Below are 22,973 nucleotides of genomic sequence, written 5' to 3'. Positions count from 1 at the left end.
CTATCTACATGTAGCTCTAATATACATTATATACAAAGTCATGTATATAGTTTGCAGTTGGTTTGCGTCGCAAAATTCATTTGTCAATTATAACTGATAATTGTAGTACTAATATCAAATCTTAACCAAGTAATTTGATGTACGGCAATTATTTACTTCAGATCTTAAAAGCAATTAACCAGAATATTTTTTTTTATGTGTACATAGATCTATACGTTCTTTAACACACAAACACACGAAGAAATGCCATCCCCTGTTCAGATTGACATTTAGGCATTTTATTTTTATAGGCGGGGGGGGGGGGGGCGTGCAAAAATAATTGACATGACCGTTATCTAAATATTCTTGGAAGACGGACTTCTCTTCTGAATTTAATTTCGAAAATTTTATTATAAATGTGTCACTCCGACCACAATGTATGTGCATTTGAGGTATGTGTAAATGTTTTATAATTATGGTGTTTTTGAGAGGCTTTCGAGATTTCAGTATCCTTGCCTGATAGTCTAGCTACTTTTTTTATACTTAAAAATAATTTCTGTAGGAGTATCTGGGAGAAAATTCTAAAAGCTAAGGTAGGGAGTTTTGACATTGGTTGAATACGGATAATTTTATTCACTAATTGTATATTGAACTAACTCTCTTTTTGTCCCCCGCTTGAAAAGTGGGGGATATTAATTTGGGTTTGTCCGTCCGTCCGTCTGTCCGTCCGTCCGTCCGTCCGTCCGTCCGTCTGTCCGTCTTTCTGTCTGTCTGTAACGCTTTCGTTTCCACACGATATCTCGAGAACCCTTTGAGCTTTTGCAATGGAATTTTGCATAGCAACTCCCTATCGACTAAAGAAGACCCCTATTGATTTTGAGGTCAAAAGGTCAAAGGTCAAGGTAATAAATAAGCAAATTCTGTCTGTTAAAACACTTTCGTTTCCACACGATATCTCGAGAACCCTTTGAGCTTTTGCAATGGTATTTTACATAACAACTCCCTGTGGTCTAAGGAAGACCCCTATTGATCTTGAGGTCAAAAGGTCAAAGTTCAAGGTCATAAATTTATACATTCTGTTTGATTGAAACACTATCATTTTCGGGCGATATTTCAAACAGATTTTGAGCTTTTGCTATGTAATATTATACCAAAACTCCCTAGGACCTCTCTCACTCCTCTCAAAGTGCCCCGCCCCGTTTGTTTTATAAGTATTTATTGTATTACATGTTGCTATTTTTAGCACAGAGGCATGAGGAGAGGTTATTGCGTATAAAACAGGTTCTCGGCGGACTTTATGTTCTTATTAAATCTATTAGAACTGTTTAATAAAGGCTAAATAAAACAAACACCGTATATTGTGTAAAATTTTGACAATACCGAACATGAATGTATACATGTATGTGACTTTATGATTGCATATAATTTGCATCCCGTTCGAGCGACCCCGTGGTCTAGTGGTATGTCATTCGCTTCTCATGTGAAAGGACCCGGGTTCGAGACCCCGACAACTCATTTATTTTTATTTCACGAAATACTTTTTTTTAACTAAATAATAGTATTCAGCATGAGAAATGATGAGGAGTGGCTTGTACAAACTGATAAGATCATCATTACAGAGTGTTAAATATTCCATATAAAAAGAATCTTAAAGAATAAGCAATCAAATCTTAATATCCATATTGCCATATTTTATTTGATTCAGTTTACATGTATACATTTAATAATTCTACAAATTCAGTCAGGGGATCCTTCCCCCCCCCCCCCGCTCCCCACGAACTGTGCATTGTTTACTTTTTCCCTAAGCGGGGGACACAAATTCTCTGAATTAGCTTGTTCTCTCTCTCCCTCTCTCTCTCACTGTAACCATCTCTTAGGTCAATAATAGCCATAAGATCCTACGCACTTTGTGCTGTCCATTTATTAAGCCCTAGGACAGATCAAGGGGTTTTTTTCAGGCGGGATGTCGAAACTTCATAAATTGAATAATAATTTTAATTTGGACGAGAAGTTAATCCGAACGGCCAAATTGAAAGAGAAACTAGAGGTATTGTGAGCAATAAGCGCATTAAATGATACCCCCGCTACCCATATGGTTATAATGGCAAAGTCCATATTTTGCTGTTGTCGCAAAACCCAAAATACGTTTCGGATCAAAAAGTAAAATAGGAGGTGCACAATGGTAATATGTAATATACCTAAAAGATTCTGTGAAAGTTTAATTTAATTTCACAAAGTAGTATAAGAGGATTTGCGGATAGAAGATGGGTACCCCAAAGCGTAGCAGACCTACGGACGGACATAACTATTACTATATACCCTCCCACTTTTTCAAGCGGGAGGTATAATAAACGTGAAATATACATCACAGGAATTGTACATCGGGAACTTTCTCAAATACCTTCTCAAACGCATTGGCGTCAGAAGCAAATTGAAAGGGGGGAGGCTAAGTGCAAAGATTTTTTTTTCAAACATTCAAAAAAATCTGACAAGCTTAAAAAAGGGGGAAATATCCTTTTCCTAAACACAAATATCCTATTTCGTGTTGGGGAAAGGGGGGGGGGTTGAACTTCAGTAACAACATTTTTCTCCAAAAACCAAAACTTTCCTCTTTTTTAAGTTATACTGCGACTTGTGTGAAAAGCGAGGGGGGGGGGGGGGGGCCAAACCTACGCAGCAATATTCAATGTCTATACAAAGTATATATTTAAAAAAAAAAAGCCCCCCCGGTTTCGACACTTAAATGGCTAAATGCTGAATCTGGACAACAAACAAGAGAATTTTTAACAAGAGAATTTTCAAAAAGCTAATTGTAGGTAGAATGTGGAATTCTCACGGGGTTGGGGGGGGGGTCCTCTCTCTTTTTCTCTGCTTTTTCTAGTAATCATTAATTATTTATGTCTAGAAATTCAATTCACATTAAATTCTATTTTCATTATCATTGTACCACCGAATCAAACTCATTTATTATACTCTTCGCAACAAGTTGCGTGAGGTATAATGTTTTGGACCCATCAGTCAGCCCTTTTTTTTTGGTCAGCGCAACTTCTTACAAACTAATGCACAGAGTTTTGTTGAACTATGCTGATATTCATAGGAGTCAATGTGTCTGTGTTTGTACATCACCAGAAAATTCCGAAATTTTTACTTTTTCGGGAATTTCCGCACTTTTACATTTTGATTTCGGCCATATCTTGAATATAAAGATGAGCAATTTGTCAGCACAATTCCTCATAAACCGGTGCATACAAGTTCTTCAAACTTAGCAGATAATTAGGACACAATGTGTATAGATGTGCATATTACAAGGAAATTACGATTCCCTTATTTTTTCTGTGAATTTCAGCACTTCGACTTTTGTGGGAGCGTGGGGTATGTGAATTTGCTCACTTTATCTTTCATTGTGCATAAAATTATAAATAACTTTAAATCAAATTAATATATTAGGTCTAATAAAGCCAATACACAGTATTTTTTTTTTAATTATATTTGATCATTTATAAAGAAATCCGATTTGTTTCAGAGGTTTTTCTTTAAATATTTTTATGAGATTGTTATGCATGTTTTATTAGCCCCCCCCCCCCCCTTTTACAGGAAAATATCTTCATATCTCCAAAAGGTGAATGATTCGAATTAATGCATGCTTTATTATAAATTTGATGTAAACCATGTTTCAAAAATTTTATTTACACCATTTACAGACAAGAATAATGTTTATTCTTGAAAAAAAATTTTCTTTAGTCAACCCCACGGCGCTTTCAACCTTTGATATTTTCCCTGACCAAATAAAATGATCGGCATGGACCACGTGTGTCCAAAGTTTTTTACTGTTGAGTTAGCAATGGATTACATGATATCTGAGATGCATTTTTCAATAAAAGTAAAATAGGATAATTCTTTCGACATGTGCACATCCCTGTTACGATAGCAGTATTCAGGTAAATATTTCTATCACTAAGTTTGACGCGTTTTCTCGACTGACCTGCTTGAAGTTTTTGCTCTACTTGAATATTTTCCGTGTAAGTGTACTTTCTATATTGCAGCAAATGCATTCAAAAATAATTTAATTCTCGGTATAGTTGTAGTTTTTGTTGAATTTTTACTTTTCAAACATGTATTGGTCAGTTTATGGACTTATTAAAACTATGCTATCGGAGATGTGCACATGTCGACAGCCAGGATAGAAAATCACCCAAGTGAAACAGTTCTAAAAGGCTATATATAGCAGGTACATGTGGCCAAAAATGTTCGATCAAAAATGGCGAATCGAAGAAATATGGCGGACAAAGGCGTACAGGAATGTAGTAAGTCGTACAAAGATGAAAAATGATGCCTTTTTAAGAGTTCATGTCAGCTTTAACTAGTCATAAGGATGTGTACAAAATGTTCAGGTTTCACACGTAAAATAATATTTAAAAATCCCTGTCTCATTTTATTTACGGAAATACGGTAAAGTCACGTTACGAAATTCATTTTCTACAGCATTGCAATCTCGGAATCATGGTTTTCCTTCACGCATGTCATACTGTAAACTGTTCCTTCCGTCCGAAAATATTATGTGCCACTTAAATACTAATGTACGGCTTCTTTTACCATGTTTTTCCGAATTTTTATAAAATGTGTTGGTCTCTGTTATTGTTTCTCCGATGTCTACGCAGAATTTTATCATTGCTCACTGCTCCACCTATTCCGAAAACGTCCCGTTGTTTGAACAATTCCGATCCGTCTTAATATGTTCTTACTTTTATTGCTCAGCCATTTTACTTCTTTGATTGTTCAAATTTTGCCGGTTTGAAGCAATAATTTCTGTCAACCTCATAATGTAAAAGTCATCCAGATTTCTGCAGAATTTTATAAAATACAAATGAAATCTATAAAGTGATAAATAAATTTTTAATAAAAATTTTGCGCTGCTCCGGGTCTCCATACCTAGTCTTATTATTTAGTCATAATTGTAATTAAACATTGAAAATTGAATCCGATTTTTACATTTCTCAGTTCACATTTAGTAAAGGATTAGAAATATACTAATAATAAATATCATTGACGCAACTTTTATTTAATTCTTAGCTTGTCCACGAACTTTACGGACAACCCACGTATGTTATTTTTCGTATTATATGTTTTTGATATATATATTTATTTTTCAAAGTGAACAATACTTTGTCAGAAAAATTTAATTCGTGAAGAAAATTAAAACATTAACTTTACATTTTATATCTATGTTTTTAATGCTATATAAACGTTTTTTAGAGTTTGGAAAAGAAATAATGCATCATGGCTTATTATAGTTATTTGTATCCAATGAAAGGTCTTCTCACAAGGATTACATATGTAAAGTACGAAAGCCTTAGTCCACACCGTTCAAAAGTTATGGTCAAGGTTAAAGTTTTCTCATAAGTACTTTAATCTCTAAGGTCAAGGTCAAAAGGTCAAGGTTGTTGTTATCCAATGAAAGGTCTCACCACAAACAATACATATGTCAAATATAAAAGTCCTAGCATCTACTGTTAAAAAGTTGTGACCAAGGTTAAAGTTTTATTAAGTAGTTAAAACTCCAAGGTCAAGGTCAAAGGGTAAAAAATATTGATATCCAATGAAAGGCCTTCTCACCAGGATTGCATTTGTGAAGAAAGAAAGCCTTAGTCCTCACCGTTCAAAAGTTATGGTCAAGGTTAAAGTTTTTTTATAAGTTCGTAAATCTCCAAGGTCAAGGTCAAAAGGTCAAGGTTGTTGTTATCCAATGAAAGGTTTTGTCACAAACAATACATATGTGAAATATGAAAGTCCTAGTTCTTACTATTCAAAAGTTATGGCCAAAGTAAAAGTTAAGAATTTTTGTGTGAAAGTTGGTCAAACTCCTAGGTCAAGGTCAAAAGGTCAAATTTGGTGGTACCCAAAGAAAGGCCATGTCACAAGGAATACACTTGTTAAATAAGAAAGTCATAGCTCCACTAAATCAAAAGTTATGGGCAAGGTTAAAGTTTTTGTGACGGACAGGCAGACAGACGAATGAGATTTAATGTCCCCTCGCTTTCGCGAAAGCGGGGGACAACAAAGAACACAGCAATTTTATTCAAGTGAAAAAATACGACAATTTACTTCTTCTTCTGTGCCTTATCGGTCATCAGGGATAGTTTCCTCTTGTTTGTAGTTGGGTCTGGGGTTGTCTGTAGTATTCATCATTGCTTCTGCCATTATATTTTTTCCCGTCTGTCAAGTTCGAAATGCCAAGCAAGAATGATCCTCAAATCCCAGCTCCGCTTTATATACCTATCTGTTGCATCATCTTTTTTATCACCCTGTTGCATCACCTGTAAGGGCGTGTGCAAAAAATACCTTTTACCTACGTTTTATACGGAGCGGTATAAATGAGAAGAAAAGTCTGATCCTTTCTTCACAATCGACTATCATGTCAACCCTGATACACACCCACTCTCTGATTTTAAATGGGTATGATTGTTTAGTAAGATAGGCACAAAACCACCAAGAATCTCTACCCCCGGAGGCAGAACAAGTATTTCAGGAAGTGAGCACTATCATGGAAACCCCTCAGGATTTATGGTTACAATGCCTAAACTTATCACATCATGCGACGACCAAAGGGAGACTAGCTTCCATACATTTTCAATGTCGACATATGAAAATAATTCTGCCCCAGAAATGGTAGGGACTGAACATGACCCGTTATTTCGGAAAGCCTTACAGTTTCCTGACCCATCCCCAAGCGGCCAAAGTGATTTTACTGTGGCAGGACATAGATGCAATGAAGAAAGTATGTATTCAATACGGAATGAAATACCTGGAAATTTCAAACAGGCTAGGAAATCCGTGACTTTCAATACCAGCCTCAATCAAATCTACGAATTACCCCCCGAAAACCGGAGAAGTCCCTGGATGCAGTTAGTGGCGGATCGAATACGATTTCGGAGGAGAATTCGACAGTTAGAAGCATTGTTAGTTTTTAAGAAATAAATTTAAAAAAAAACTACATCAGTGTTATGTTAATTTATGACGTCATATATATACAATCGGGTTCGGCCTTTCCCCACTTCAATTTTGCTTTGTCACTGTGATGGGGCTTTTTTTGATCACATGACCAAAAGCGATTTTTTCTTTTAGCCAATCACATTTAATCACGTGATTGGATTGTTGATGTTTTGCCGCAATTGCAGTATCGTCTGCAATTGTTTATAAATACTGACCCTCCGAGCGCTCGGCATCATTCTGCTCTTAGCCCATTTTCAGAGAAAAGAAGAAGAAGAAGAAAGAAAAAGAAGAAGAAAGATGTCAGGCAGTGCAAGTGGAACTTTCTTCTATGAAGACTTGTTTTTAATACCCGGGATTGTTTTAATCCTTAGGAGACAGGACAATAACCGCCAACTGATGACCATCAATTTAGCCAGGTTCCAGGTGAATAATCAGCATCGGAGGGCGCACCCGTACCACCCCGACCTGCGACCCCAGCCCCCAAGTACAAGCCCGGAACCAGGGATCTTGTTCCAAGAACAGGGACCATACCAAGTCGTCCAGGACGTTTTCTTTCCTCGACAAAAGCAATTTGATGCTGCAAGATATGATGGTCTTTATAAAGTCATACCTGGAGAAGAGTAGCCTAGCATTATGTGCACAATTTTCAGGAATGGCATATGGGTCACCAGCAGTCAACTGGGGGAGTTTTACGTGTACCAGAGAGCTGTTCAAAGAGTAATTTTACAAAGAACTCCGGTGAATACAGAATACAGGTGGTCATAGAGATAGATGAATCCCTATTTGGCAGAAGAGTTAAAATCTACAGAAGAAATCCTAATTGTGGACTAAAGGTATTAACTCTTTACAACTTACAGAATTGCTATGCGACATACATTTAATCCTCGCATCATAGAAATATTACTTTACCATTTCCCCACAAGCACTTTATAGCGGGGTACAAATTTCTCTAAAGTTTAGCGTAAATAATATTCTGAAATAATATTTTTATTAGAAAATAACTTTTCTTATTTTATGAGACCTGAGCAAGTATAAAATAGTTGGAATTTGACAATAAATTAAAGATTAAATGAACTTTCTAAAGTGCGTGAAAATGCGTGATTGCGGGGAAACGGTAAATGCGTGATTTTGCGTTAGAAATAGGAAATGGTATATGCGTTAAAATGCGTGACTGCGGGGACAGGTGTTAAAACAAACATTAAGATGGCGTTTCTCACCAAATGAAAAGTAATCATAAATGTTTACAACAAAAATAAACCAATCAATACAAATTGAAATTATAGAAATGTGTGCCTCACATGCTTCAAAAATTATTAAGTAACGGTAAAAAGCAACTCAGCAAATAAAAAATTGTACAATTAAAGAAATATAAAATTTACAAGTAGTTGCATGCAATACAAACTGTGATGTTAAAGTTAAGGACACTAACAAGAAAGACATAACAGTAGTATTAGTTTGAAAACAAAGAAATGAAAAAAAAAATTATGTATTTACAAGGATATCTATATACAATATTAATTTTGTAATATAATATAATTTTTACAAAATATTTTTTTTTCTGTTTAGATTTGAATTTTTGGGTTGGTAGAACGCGACACTAATACTTTGGTGATGTACCCCGTGTCAGACAGATCCGAAGACACACTTCTTCCTATCATTGAACGCCACGTAGAAAAAGGCTCAACAATATACAGTGACGTCTGGTCTGCGTATTGCCATCTCAATGACGCGGGGTAGGATCACTTTACGGTACTACACAAGTATTCATTTAAGAAGACGTACGTTAATACGAGGACTCAAGAGATCGAAGTTGTGCATACGAACAGAATTGAAGGGGCCTGGAAGCACGCAAAAGACCATTTCAGGAAACTCGTTGGAACAAAGTTACCTCAATTTGAAGGTCATTTGGTGGAAATCATGTGGAGACAGACAGAGAGGGGAAACATCTATGAAGCATTCTTTAACCTGTTGAGAAGCGTATATCCATTGGATGGTCCACCTAAGTACACTTATCCAACACCATTGTTTAGTTCCTGGGAAGGAATTCCTGAAATCCAGTCGAAAATTGATGACTGGGAAATCAGACCAGGTACAAATATCCAGAATATTTAAATACGTATTCTGTTAATATACATTTGTCATTTGAGATTCACAGCATTCAAAGTCACTTTTTCAATTTCTTTTTATCAGAGAACACTGATGCGGAGAGTGAGGCCGAGTTGCAAATAGTGAATCCTTCGGCAGAGTTGTTTTCAGGTACGGTGGAGGAAACCAGCTCTGATATTATGACGAACAGGGAGCTTTCCTCCATTGAGCTGCGGGAGAGACGTCTCATGGAGAAGTCCTCTTTGGATAAAGTCTTTGAGGAGATGTTGGCAGGGTTGGGGCTGAGGCTGACGGAGACAGAACCTTAACATAATTTTCCGTTGCAGGAGGTAAACCCTACAAGAAAAGGCATGAAAAAGTTTTTGTGTCTTAGTGTCTAAATGAAATAATGACATTAAAAAGTATTTTTTACTAAAACTATTAATTTCTATTCTATAGATTCAACATCAGTTCCTGAAGAAGCAAGACAACTGAAGCCAGTACATGTGGAAGGTATTACAATAAACCATTTTTTTTCTTTTTTTTCTGGAAGGTCCGATAAAGGATTACAAACATGAAGTAAATACATTAAGTAGTGAGGCATGATCATAATTATTACCATTTTTGTCTTCATAGCTCGAGTAATAATCCAAAATCAAAGCACTTCTGGCAGAAGGACCCAAGATGCACCCTCTGAGAAAGGTATAAGCAGAAATATTCTTAGTATTTAAATAAAATTATACAAACTTCACATTTTGAATTTAGAAAGTTAAGATGTGATAAATATTTCAATATATAATACATTGCAATTATAATAATGTATGACTTTTTAAAAAAAAATTATTATTAAAGCTAAATTGAAAAGAAGTAAGCAAACAGTTGCAACAACCACTGTTGAAATCACAGTTGAAACAAGCACAGTTCAGACTAGGAACACAAAGAGGAAAAGTAAGCAACAAGTTACTATAAGTTAAATATAAACAAGATAAATTCATTATTTAATTATCAAAATGAATTTAATATTGAACACAAAAAATTAATAAAAATGAATTAAAAAAAACAATTACAACATTTAGAATATTACCATTTGTAGAATCTCTATCCCTTGCGAGGAAATCACCAATCGTTGTATCGTCCGAGGAGGACATTCCAGGCACCAGTGCAGGGAATGCAGTTTCTTCAGAACAGTCTACTACATCTGCAGTTGCAGCTCCAAACAAGAAAACAAAAGCAGGTACAAATTTCTTTTATATAAAATGCTATTAAAATGTATCATTGTTGATTCTACAGTTGATGTCCATTCCTAAAATGCTATTTTTATATATATATTACTAGTACCTTCAAAGAAAATAAATTACATGTTGAATGTGATACAAATATGAATGTCTGTATATTTTTTTTCTATTTTTGCTTTTAAGTAATATCACGTATAATACTACAACTGTTATAATTTTCCTAAAATGCAAAGTAAATATTTACTTCAATGTAAATTTAAATAAACTACGTAATGAATGTGGCACAAATATGAATATGAAATGTTTACCTATTTTATAACTTTTCCAGTCACCAAGAGGATGCGCACGGACAAGGTCTGTCATCCTCCTGAATTCAAAGAGACCTCACCATCCACTTCTAGACGAGGGAAAGGAAGGACAACTCTTGCAAACCCCTACGCCAAATCAGCCTTTGTGTGTGGACATCAGCTGATGATGATATCCAATAGATTTTAATTCTAATGAATAAATACATGCTATGAACCTTATCAAATTGTTGAATTGTCTTTGGAAATATATGTGCATGTGTTTTATAAAGGATATGATTTGGCCAGTAGTTGCCCCATAGTTGGATAATGTGTAAATCTCTCTAACAAAACTGCAGAATTTTAAGAGAAAGATGCAGGAGAAAATAAGGAAGGTGTAAGTCCATTGATAAATTGTTAATGGGAATTTTGACTTGTTGCCATGTTGAAAGTTTATGGAACCTGACTCAATGGTAACTGATACAGGGACGTCAAACTGATTATGCAGCAGGGATTTTAGATCAATGAATTCATTGTCCAAAATTTTTTGTTTTATTATATGATTGAATAATTTCCATCTATCTGATTGGATGACATCCAACTATGTTAGAAAAATATTACGTTGTATTGACCTGCACGTGAGCAATGATCAATGGAAAGACCTGATGATTTCCCAAGAAAGAGCAATGAAAATTGAAAAGGAAACAAGAGGACAAACAACAAGTCCAGCATGGTTTACCCAGAGAAAGGGAAGGATAACAGGCAAAAAGAAATAACTGATGCATTTCTAAAAAAAAAACACCATTGATAAAAAAAAATCCTGTACTTCAGCTCCAACATCATATGGACAAGCAAATGAGAAAAACAGCCAACCAATTGTTTATAAAAAGCTTAGGGAATTATATACATGATATTGGACTGGTCATAAATCCACTTTTTCCTTTTTTGGTGCGACACCAGATGCCAAGTTTTGTGAGAATTCAATAACTGGTATTGTTGAAATCAAATGCTCATATTCAGTGAGAGATATGAGCATGGATGAGGCTTGTGAAAAGCAAGATGTTTTCTTAAAAAATCAAGTTCAAAGTACACCCTAAAGAGAAATCATTGTCATTGGTATCAAGTGCAAGGTCAACTTATGATAACTGGTGCTCCATTCTATGACTTTATTACTTTTACAAGACAAGAATTAAATATTGAACGAAATAGCCATGTATAGATACAATGAATATGTTGTTGAAGAAAATGAGTGATGTTTATGTCAATTATGTAAAACCTTACTTTGAATCAAAGAATCAAGATTAATATTGTTACCTTGAAATCCAACAGTATTTTGCTGGGTATCACTGGCACAGGTAGCTGTTTCCATGTCTACGTTAACATCATTTTCAGACGAAGTGTACTCTGCATCCTCTTGGTGATTACCATCAGCTGAAACTCGGTGATAAAATTGAATTTAGATAATTTATTTAACAGATAGCAATAGGTCACTTGAGTTTACTTAGGTGACCTAAAAATACACAAGGGAGGAATCTAAAATAGGAAACTCCATACCTCATATTTTGACCGGACTGGGCGACATAAGTTGCCAATAAAGTACGAGTGAGTGGAGTATAGATTCAACTTTGATATTCTTCAGTCAAATTCTAATCAAAGCCTACCGTTAGTCATATAACTAACCACTTTTTCGACATTTGGATCTGCCGACAATTCTTTCCATATGTTCTTCCGGAGTAATTTAAAAGCTGCGCTCTGATAGGTCGCTTTCTGTAGATAACTCTCGAATTAAAAAGTACGGGGAAAATGAAGATAGCGACAGAGGGCCACAACCTTCCTATTCCTGTGCCATCTGGCACTGGCAAAAGCTATGTTATGAAATCAATAGCCCTGACAATGAAAAATAATGGGAAAAAGAGTAGGTGTTACTTGCACGTCAGAGATAGCAGCATTTCTGATATAGGGCATGACAGTCTTACAACCAATACCTACTTTGCGGTATGGATGACAAGATGTTTCTATGGATAAATTGTTGGATTATTCTGAAAGGCCCCCTAAAAAGGGACCAAATACTGGTCTTAAATACCCTATCTTGTCCTTTCTTTTTTTTTACTAAGTATATAATAAAATACTGTAAGTGTCAATCCTTAATTTAAAAAAAGAAGAAATTTTCACATCATGATAATTATTTTTGGATGAAGACAGACAACCAATATTCATTACAGCCACAGAGAATACCTACAATTTCTGCAGGGTATTTCACCGACATGGTAGCGCTGAAACGTTTCTTCATCGGGACGAGACCATCATCACCAGGAACACAAATACATGTATGTCCAAGTCTATGTGTCTAAGTGTGCACGTAGTCCCAGATGTGGATGGGATTGTGCTGGGTATTGCCTCACTGGCAGCAGTCCAGTTTCCGGTTCGGTTCCTTAATCTGTTGCCAATCAGTCTCTGGTCAATGAAACCCGTCTTTCCCACCCTGAAGAAGCACATCAATCTCCATTCGTATAAGGATTCCCTGTGTACTCTGCAGAAAACCCACGGAAAACAACTCTTTTGGGAGTTTGGATGGGAGTGTTATAGTTGTCTGTTTCCACACAGCCTGTTGCAGTGTCTCACTATTTAACCTCCCAGGATGTGTTTTTGTTATCAGCTGAATACTTAAATGGGGTGATTTCCATATGGAAGGACCAGCTGCTTTAGATGGTGACGGAAGGTAGATGCCTGCAGAAACTGTCCAGAAATGCTCTTTCAGACTTAGCCAAAATGCATGTATTGCCAGGTAATCAGGAAGACATCCTGATATCTCTCAATGAGGCCATTAGAGAGTAGAAGAGTCCTGCGGGTTCAAACCCTACCTCTATCTTTTCCGTTTTTTGCGAAAGAGACAGATAAAGAGTCCAGCTTGACTCCAGCCTCGTTCAAGATCAGACTATTCATATTGCCTGTACATTGAATAGAGTACAAGGGATTGGTTTGTTTGGTCGCAGCACGGCGTGGAGCAACTGATCGGTGCCAGGGGTACCTTATCAATCTGTCTATCCTTCAGAGAGGCCACCAAGTTTCAGTCCTGATCTTAGAAGTCAGCATTGGGATTGTGCACCGGGTTTATTAATATCACCGACATAACAGGCCTAACTACCAGAACACGGGGAGTCAGGGCCAGACTACGAACTAAACGGGCGCTGGAAGGCGGGGAAAATCCGCAAAGTCGTTATAGGAAGTTTAAAGTACAGTGCCTTTAAATTCTTCCCTGCAGTCCGGTCGTTAATTACATAAAGGACCCTTGTTTGATCTGGAATGGATTTCATCTATGGAGAATCCAGCTTAGCCCTGCAAATCCTGAAGTGTATGACGCCTACTGCCAAAGCTGTACCAAGGTCATTATTCGGAAACTAGTCTCCGGAGGGTTTATCCATCAGAGCAAATTGAAGGACATGCTGAAGAGACCTAATTTTTCCTTCACGTGGATGAAGCCCATTCTCCAGAAGCTGAAAAACGTTGAGCTGGCAGCAGTTAGCAAAGACAGTAAAGTGCTTTTACAAGCCCGCAGTGTAAAAATGTAAATGTGATAGGACTTTTTAACAATACTCAAAGACGTAAGCGTATTCATGAACATCGTTCGTACATAAAACCTGCAATACACGACGTCTCTTTTGATTCATTACTACCTTATGTAAATCAACAGTTAGGTCTAAATCATATTCGAACCAAACTTTACTCTGTCCCTTTGAAACTTTTAAATAGTCTTCTTGAAAAGACCAAGGAACATCCAAATTTAGATTCCTCGACACCTGAATATAGGCTCGGTTCTGTGATTATGGATATTGCACATCATAGGCTTTTTAAACCCGCACGTTTCACGGAAGAAAATGCAGCTACAACAATCCGCCTTTTCCTTAAACTTCAATATGCCAATTGCCAAGGATTTGACGCGGTTAATATAAGTAATATTCTTAATCACAAAAGGGTCCAGTCTTGTATTCCACCATATTTTAAGTTAAAGACTACGCCTTGTATTTCCTGCAAATATACATCGACCATTGCTTCCAAACTTTTCAATTACGAAAACACTTTACATGGCCTGGATATCGACTATCTGAAAAATAATCCCCTTTCGTTCTTCTTCGTCCTATAACTATAGTCCTGCTGGACACGTTATTACAGGTGACGTAAAAATAGTTCGTAATGAGGACCTTAGATCACTTATTTTAAAAGGTCCTAAATATAGGGAACCCCAATCCTTCAACTGGCGTCGGAATTTCATAAATATTATGGATTCTGTTGAAAATCACGCCAGACGATGGGCTAGACATGAAAAAGAAGACATTGACACCTCGTCAGAATGGATTAAATGTATCAGATCCATGTTAAAGTCGCGTATTAAAAGATTGAGGGGCAAAATAAAAACCATCTATCCTTCTGTGTTCAATAAACCAGAAGTGAACAAAGAATTAGATAACACGATCAGTACGTACTGGTTCCTGCCGACAAAGCAGGTTACAACATTGTCTTCGTTTGTAAGGCTCATTATATAAATTGCATTCTAGAAGAACTTGGTTTTAATTCTACAAGTGGTAATCCTAATTATGAATAAACTTCTCTTTCTAAGGAAGAAATTTTTCAAAATCACCTGTCAGTTTTACATACTTTTAATATTCCACAGAGCCAAAATGAATTTAAACTACCTTATATATATTGGATTCCGAAACGTCAAAAGAATCTTAAAAATTCTAAAGAACTCTTGGACAATTTGATTGATTGAATGATTAATTTTTTTACGCCGAATTGGCAATATTTCAGCCATATATCGGCGATAAAAAGTAAATCATGTGACCAGTTTTTAAAGTTTTATGTTTGTCTGACGGCCCCCAATGAGCCTACTCTTTTTCGAAAATCAGGGAAACGATCTTTTGCGTGCGAAGGGGGTTGTAATCCTTGACACGGGGCACCATTTAACGTCCCATCCGACGGACCTCAAAATTAAAAATGTAAAGCTGTTCAATTAAAATAATTAAAAATGGTTTTCATTAAAATACATAAATACATTAGATTTTACAGTAAAAATCAGTTTCTTGCAAATACTTTAATACTTGGATATTTTACTTGAAAAAGACACTAATGGTAATCTAACAACCAAGCTATATGATACACATGATGACTTTAATTTTTCTATCTTCAACTTCCCTTACTTATGCAGCAATATACCTTCATCACCTGCATACGGAGCATTTATATCTCAGTTGATTCGATACGCAAGAGCATACTCTACGTATGAACAATTGCTTAAACGAGGTAAATTATTGTCAAGCAATCAACAGTCTCGTTTAAATTCATCATTTCGTAAATTCTATGGTCGATACAATGACCTCGTCAACAAATACAATTTATCATTGAATGAAATGCTGACTGACGTTTTTCATACCAATTGTTAGTCCATTATTTATACACTGAATTGACCACGGATTTTTTCCGTTATTTCCTGATTATGACAACGAGCACACGGCGGGTGGGACCGGTCGGCAGGGGATGCTCACTCCTCCATGGCACCTGATCCCATCTCTGATGTTTCGGAGGTCCGTGTTTGCTCTGTCCTAATTTTTGTATATTTGTTTAATGGACGTTGAGATTGAATGCTGCTCGTTATTTCTATATCCTTCTGTTCATGTGTGGCCTTGATGAAGCATAGTGGTATGTGTCGTATCCGGAACTGCTGAAACTAGAATTGTCTCTAACTGTCCTTCAGCACCGCCTCAAAGACCTTGATGTTTTGGCCTCCACATATCAATGCGTGATCGGTACGAAGAAAATATTTCGCATGCACCACACCATCCCTGTGAAACTGAAAATACTATTGCCAAAGCATCACACACTGCCAGGGACCTGAGACGCGAAAAGATGGAGGAGTCATCAGATAAGTTGTTTGACGAATCTGTTTTGCTAAGCAGAACATTCGAAGTAGCAGATATTAGCGAGGAGAATGTCACATTTCAAGCTATTGCACATAATCCCGCCAATAAAAGACTCAGATGGACAGGACCAGAACTAGAAAATCTGTATGAATTGAAGAAAAGTCTGCCCACAGATATTTCTGATTGAGTGCTGTATGATGAATATCTGTCACTCTGTAGGGTTAGGGGAATCCCCAGATGACCACTTGACGCATGTAGACGCAAGTTTAGAAGACGTAAAATGGGTGTAAAAAGGCGTGTGGAGGACAACCTCTGGATCTTAGAATTTGTTTCGCCCTGTGATGCCCAATACATTCCGTAGACGAACTGTATGGAAGCGGTATAGTTTCATCGTCTCCAAATCTTGAATGCATGAAGAAGACATATCAACACAACCGTCTTATACACACACCCTCTTTGTGTCAAAAGTACCCAAAATGTTCAATGAGATCGGGAAACATAAGAAAGTCAAACTCCACGTCGATGAAACTGTTTTTCCTCTTTCTCAGCCACACAGAAGAAATCCTTTTCATGTCCGGAGTGCATCTTCCAAAACTGTGAATTTTATGGCCCCAGGGTCAGGGGTTCTGGTGTTAAGGTGGGGCTCTATATGTCATATAGTAAAAGTGCATTATTTCTTTGAAAATCTTGCTCTGCTCTTTGATATTTAACAATAAACTATGTACAGAGTTATAAGAGATGTATCACCTAAAAATGTATTTCATGGCCCCGGGGTCAGGGGTTCTGGTTTTAGGGCGGGGCTCTTATGATTATATATAGTTAAATGCATAAATTCTTTGAAACTGTTTCCGTTGCTCCCAGGTATTATGCCAATGATCTTGGTATATATATTTATGACGAAGAGAGGTGTATCTATCAAATTTTTTTTATTTTATGTTTCATTGATACACAGTACATAGTCTGAAGATAATGAATCAACCATTTATGATGGAATAAAATTAATGATGATAATTCCAATATTTTGAAATTTATGGCCCAATGGTCAGTGGTTCCTATGTTGTAGGGTGCATGGCTGGTTATAAAGTTGAAATGCATTTTCTCTTTGTTACTCTGATGTAACTCTGGGTAGAAAGTAACTAGAGTAAGCATTCTAATGACGATCAGCAATGAAGTCTCTTTTAAAACTCATCATGGCATCTGGTTTAAAACACCACACATATTCAATTTTTGGAAAGTTGTTCAATGATACTCAAGTGACCTATAAGGCCCGTTGACATCTTATCATTTAAACTGTTTTAACTCCTAAGAAACGCACGACGACTGACTTCAAATTTTCGTAATAAATAACTGCTACGCCCGGTCCTACTTAAAGGAATTACGCTGGTAATATTTTATAATTTTAGGCAATTAAACTATTATTTGTATGTTTTACTACTTCACACAATGAATATATATACTCATCAAAAAGGAAACGCAAATTGTTTTAATTGTCAACGATATTTTTAAAATGTAAATAGAACAACTATTTTTGATATCATTGGATACCTGTGACCAATTTAAAGGTTAACATGGGTTTTAAAAAACCCAAGTGTTGCATTACCTCCCCTTATTAAACATGTTTATGAAAGTATTGTTGTTTATGATTTCTTCTAAATTGGATGTCTATTTTCGTTGATATTTTGGATTTAGAAAAACTATTAACACTCCTATTAAACCCATATTCAAGATTTGATTGCAGTGTTGATGCTGCAATGCCACGCCAAAACAAAGATGAATACAACCAGGCTAACGATGATACTAAATGGAGCCACGCAACAGGAAGTTGTAACTGTATTTGGAATAAATCGATGGGCTTTGCAACCGTTAAACTGACGTCTAAAGACCATTATTTGGCCAACTGCAGGTAATCAAAACAAGGCAGGACCGTCAGACCCCCCTCCTTCAACACCTAATGCTGTTTAGAACTTGCTGAAAAAAAACTGCTGCTTAAATTGCTAGCTGAAAAAATCCGCATACAAGTGCATAAATTGTTCGCAAGAGAATGAAAAGAGATGGTATTCCTGCACGATATTCTTACATTGGAAACACACTTAGCATTGAGACGTCGCACAGTACGTAATGTTATGCCCCCTTGAATTTGGGGGCGATGGAAATGACATCAACTTGAATTTTCAATTTGCAACATAGGACATGTTTGATTTTTATCACAAAACACTCTAAAATCGCTTAAAAAGAAAAAGGTTTAAACTGCAAACTTAGATTTTCATATTGTTTTGCATATGTGTGTGTGTGTTTTTTTTTTTTGGTGAGTATATATTTTGAATAAAATTAGTATGATTTTCCTTATTTTAGGAGTTATTCATTTATTGACTTTAGGTTACGTTTTATCGTTTGACCCTGATCTTATTTATATTTGAACAAGTTGAAATATCTCATTGTTCAAATATTCATACATGCATGCTCTTTAGAATTAGATAAAATTAAGTTGTTAGACTTTAGTAAGTGAGTCTGATACAAAATATATATCGAGGTCGGGGTACTAGTATTAGTAATCTTTAAAATGCGTTTTGTGGCGGTCGGTCGTGTTCGATCGCTGGTATCCTGATAGCTCAGTTGGTAGAGCACCTGAACGGAGTTTCAGGGGGCCCGGCCGGATTCGAAATCCGGTCTGGTCAACTGCATTTTCTCCTTCCCTATTGCATTTAGTGCTGTGTCATGCCCTGGAACTGACAGATTAAAGTCCTGTCAGGGATGAGCCTGGGCTGGGGTCTTTGATAGGCCAGACCTTTAAGGAGGGAGGAATGTGGCGGTCGGCCGGGTTCGATCGCTGGTGGTCAGATAGCAGTTGGTTAAGCACCTGACCGGTGTTTCTGGGGGCCCGGGTTTTAATACCGGTCTGGTCTGCTGCTTTTTCTCATTTCCTCTTACAGTTGATTTTGTGGATGTTATTTTTTGTCAAAATATCGCTAAAAAAATATTTGAAACAAATATCGCAGTATAAGTTTATGATAATGTTTAATCAAGTTGTGCATTCATAAATAAACAGTTTTATTGCATTAAAAACCTTTTTTATCGTACTATAGCGTAGTCCGTTACCCCGCTATGCCGAATGGCGGTCGGTAATGAGCATTGTTGGAAAAACACCAGACTTGCCTAGCCACAGGGGGCCGCCATTTTGGACACCCAGAGTAGAGCGGAGGAAAAAAGCTGCCAGGAGTCCTGATTGGTCATTAACCGAAATTCTTTGTAGTGGAATTTGACAGTGAAATATAAATGACGAAAATAAGATGATACTTATAAGAATGTGTGATAAGATATAGGTCGACTTGAGATGAGAGGTAATATTTTGTTGGAGAATTTCATTCAGTGTGAATCTACACCAGTTGGAAACGAGACTGTAGCTCTACTGGTTTGTACTTATCAAAAACCATTGCACTATTTTACGTATCATTGTGTAGTCTAGTAGTATACAAACCTATTTTGAAATCAAATTAAAACTTTAGAAGGAGTAGCGTTTTAAAGAAATTTCACAGATTTCTATTTCTAGTAACAATAGTAACACTGTTCATCGAAATCAAAAATCAATGCACTATTCTATGTATATAAGTGTTGTCTTTTTGTGACCCAAGTAATATTGAAATCAGACTAAAATTGTAGGAGGAGTAGTGAAGGAAAGGAATTTCATAGAGAATTCTATTTTTCGTAACCATGGCAACACCGTTCATCGAAATCAATGAACGATGCACTATTCTATGTATCTTAATGTAGTCTACTTGTGTGCCAAGTAATATTGAAATCAGAATAAAACTGTAGGAGGAGTACCATTTTGAAAAATTGTATACAGACAGACGGACGCCGGGCGCATTACTATCGCATAAGCTGTTCTGTTCTCTTACCAGTATAGTTAAAAACGCCGAGGCAGTGTATATTTTTTCGTAGTAAAATTTTGAAGAGGCGTTGGACTTTGCTTTAAAGTGACTGATTTTTTTTAAAATTGATTACATAAATAACTGATAGTGATTGGAATTTGTATTAAAGTTTATGGGAAAACACTTGGTGGTATTTGTCCTATTGTTCAGTTTAATTACAGGTAGTACGAACTAACAGTGAACGACCTAACTTTTTACTTAATATAAAATCGTTGCCTTGGTCGTTCTAAATTTATTCGGTGTTTACTAGTGTAAGAGACAATTTGATGGGGTTATGTTGCAATCAAATCGTAAAAAAAAAAATCCCCATTTCCTGAAATCTGCTTCGTTATCAGGATTATGAAAGTTTACCGGGGTAGTTTTGTATTTTTCAAAACTTGAGGATTGGGCCATCTCAATCTTTTACAGAAAATATTGTAATATGACTGCAACCCCAAGAGGGGAATAATAAATTATTCTGCTCTTGGGACAGTCAGGTTCGAGGGAGTATTCACCTGAGAATTCTACCTGATGATCATAAAATAAGACAAAGGTAATAATGATGAAAATATGATGTTTATTTATTTACAATGAACAATGAAATGACATGGACTGGTACTTCCAGTTATACAAAACAATGAAAAATAGATATGAAAAATGAGAGGAATTAATGAAATAACCCTATAAATAATCTTGAAATTCAATAGGTATTGTAACTTTATTTATTTAGAAGATTTAGCTTAAGATTTAGCTTAAGGTAATTTTGATAATGAGAATTTAGATCGGGATCGAAATGCAAATATCTAGTAGACCACAATGGCGCCGAACCTGAATGTTAGAATATTTTTGGATAATTTTGAATTGTGCTCAAATAACTAAGTACCGAAAACAGTACAAAGTGCTCAGAATACGGGAAGATTAGCTTACCCGTGGTAAGGCTGCAGAGCAGTGGACGCTTGGAGAGCAGTCCGCCGACCTACTCGAAACACGGCCTTATATACGGTGAGTACACAAAAGAAATGGTCACCCAACCGAGAACTGTTAAAACCCATATTACTGGACAAGATAATAGACTTCAAACCTATCAGATTACGTTTAAGATATAGAGTTATGGATTTAAGGGCAATATGGACGTCTATAGTAAACAAAGATGTCTAAAAACGTGAGGTAAGTAAACAATTGACTTTAAGAAAAATACTGTCCCTAGACTAAGTGTCAAATAAGTTAAATATCCTTACACTTAATAATAACAATGGGAGGCCTTATTTAATGCAGAAATGTAATGATAATAGGGATAAAATAATGAGTTTTATCACATTTTTATCACATTCCTCCCCCCTTAAGACAAAATTACTTTTATTTTGTCACATGAATCAACAAAGCATAAAACTCATTCAAAACAAAAATAATCACAATATCAATGATAATAATAATATACAAAACTAATATACAAAACTATCAATTAACAAATAATTATTAGAGATAGGTTTTAACAATTACTGTCCATCTTTTGTTTTTAATTCAAATATATCTATTCACAAATCTTTCTCTTTAACGAGAGGCGCAAGCGGGTGGCGTTCCCTTCACTTCGTCTCTATTAATTGTGGCATTGGTTCGAATTAACCTTTCTGGATCGAACAAGGGATTCCTCTCGCTCACCTCTCGAATAGCTTGCCTCTTCCTCCTTTCCTCCTCTCTCTGGCAATCCCTCTCCTCACTGGTGGTCATTCTTCTTGGAAGAAGTGCCTCCCCTGGATCCCTGAACTTCCTGTTACACACATCAATCTCCACTAGAAGTCCGTCCAGGTTTTCTATCCGATGCATCGCGGAAACATGCCTTCTTGCTTGGGCCATCACCTTAAAACATCGCTTACAGGATTTGCATTTGAAGAGACGTCTGGACACTTTGTGGATATCTATCCAGTGGTCCAGTAGTTGTCCATACCTTGAATAGAATTTTCCCCCAGTGCATGGCTCTACTGGACAGTACATTCCCGAAAACGGGAATGGCGGTCTCTGGCCCTCCTCAAACTGTTTTAACTCCTCCTGGTATTCATGGTTACTGGTAAACTAAAATTCCAATAATATTGTATAACCTCTTATAATTTTATTAATTACGGATTTACGTTGTTTTTGTTTTTTTTTCCATTATAGTAACAAAACATATATTTTCATTTAAAATTTATTCTTGATTTTATCTTTACTACTGATTATCAATAGATATATTAAAATGTATCGGTTTTTGACTTCAATGAATGCTGCTGTCGTGTTACTAAAAATAGAAATATCTGTAAAATTGTTTCAAAATGCTACACCTCCTACAGTTTTTGTCTGATTTCAATATAACTTGGCACACAAGTAGAATACTCTAAGATACATAATTCTGTTTACTGAATTTTGATGAACAGTGTTGCCGTGGTTACTAAAAATAGAAATGGCTATAAAATTGTTTCAAAATGCTACTCTTCCTTCAGTTTTGGTCTGATTTCAGTATAACTTGGCACACAAGTAGACTACACTAAGAACATAAAGAAACCTTATCAACGATCATTATTTTATTAATGCTGTTTATAAAGT

At 36.1% G+C, this 22,973-nt stretch overlaps 1 long non-coding RNA gene and 1 pseudogene across 1 annotated transcript; both read left to right on the top strand.

Moving 5' to 3' along the window:
- The first annotated feature begins 7,628 nt into the window (after positions 1-7,628).
- Positions 7,629-9,081, top strand: LOC134258100 (uncharacterized; annotated as a pseudogene).
- A 116-nt stretch (positions 9,082-9,197) lies between these two features.
- Positions 9,198-10,737, top strand: LOC134258098 (uncharacterized). The gene is made up of 3 exons (XR_009990073.1): positions 9,198-9,404; positions 10,131-10,288; positions 10,618-10,737. It is a non-coding gene; the product is annotated as an uncharacterized LOC134258098 (long non-coding RNA).
- Positions 10,738-22,973: the final 12,236 nt, after the last annotated feature.

This window comes from Saccostrea cucullata, unplaced genomic scaffold (assembly GCF_032062105.1).
Source record: "Saccostrea cucullata isolate Sc308-1 unplaced genomic scaffold, CSIRO_AGI_Scuc_v1 ctg1095, whole genome shotgun sequence".
NCBI lineage: Eukaryota > Metazoa > Mollusca > Bivalvia > Ostreida > Ostreidae > Saccostrea > Saccostrea cuccullata.
This window is presented reverse-complemented; position numbering and strand designations above follow the sequence as displayed.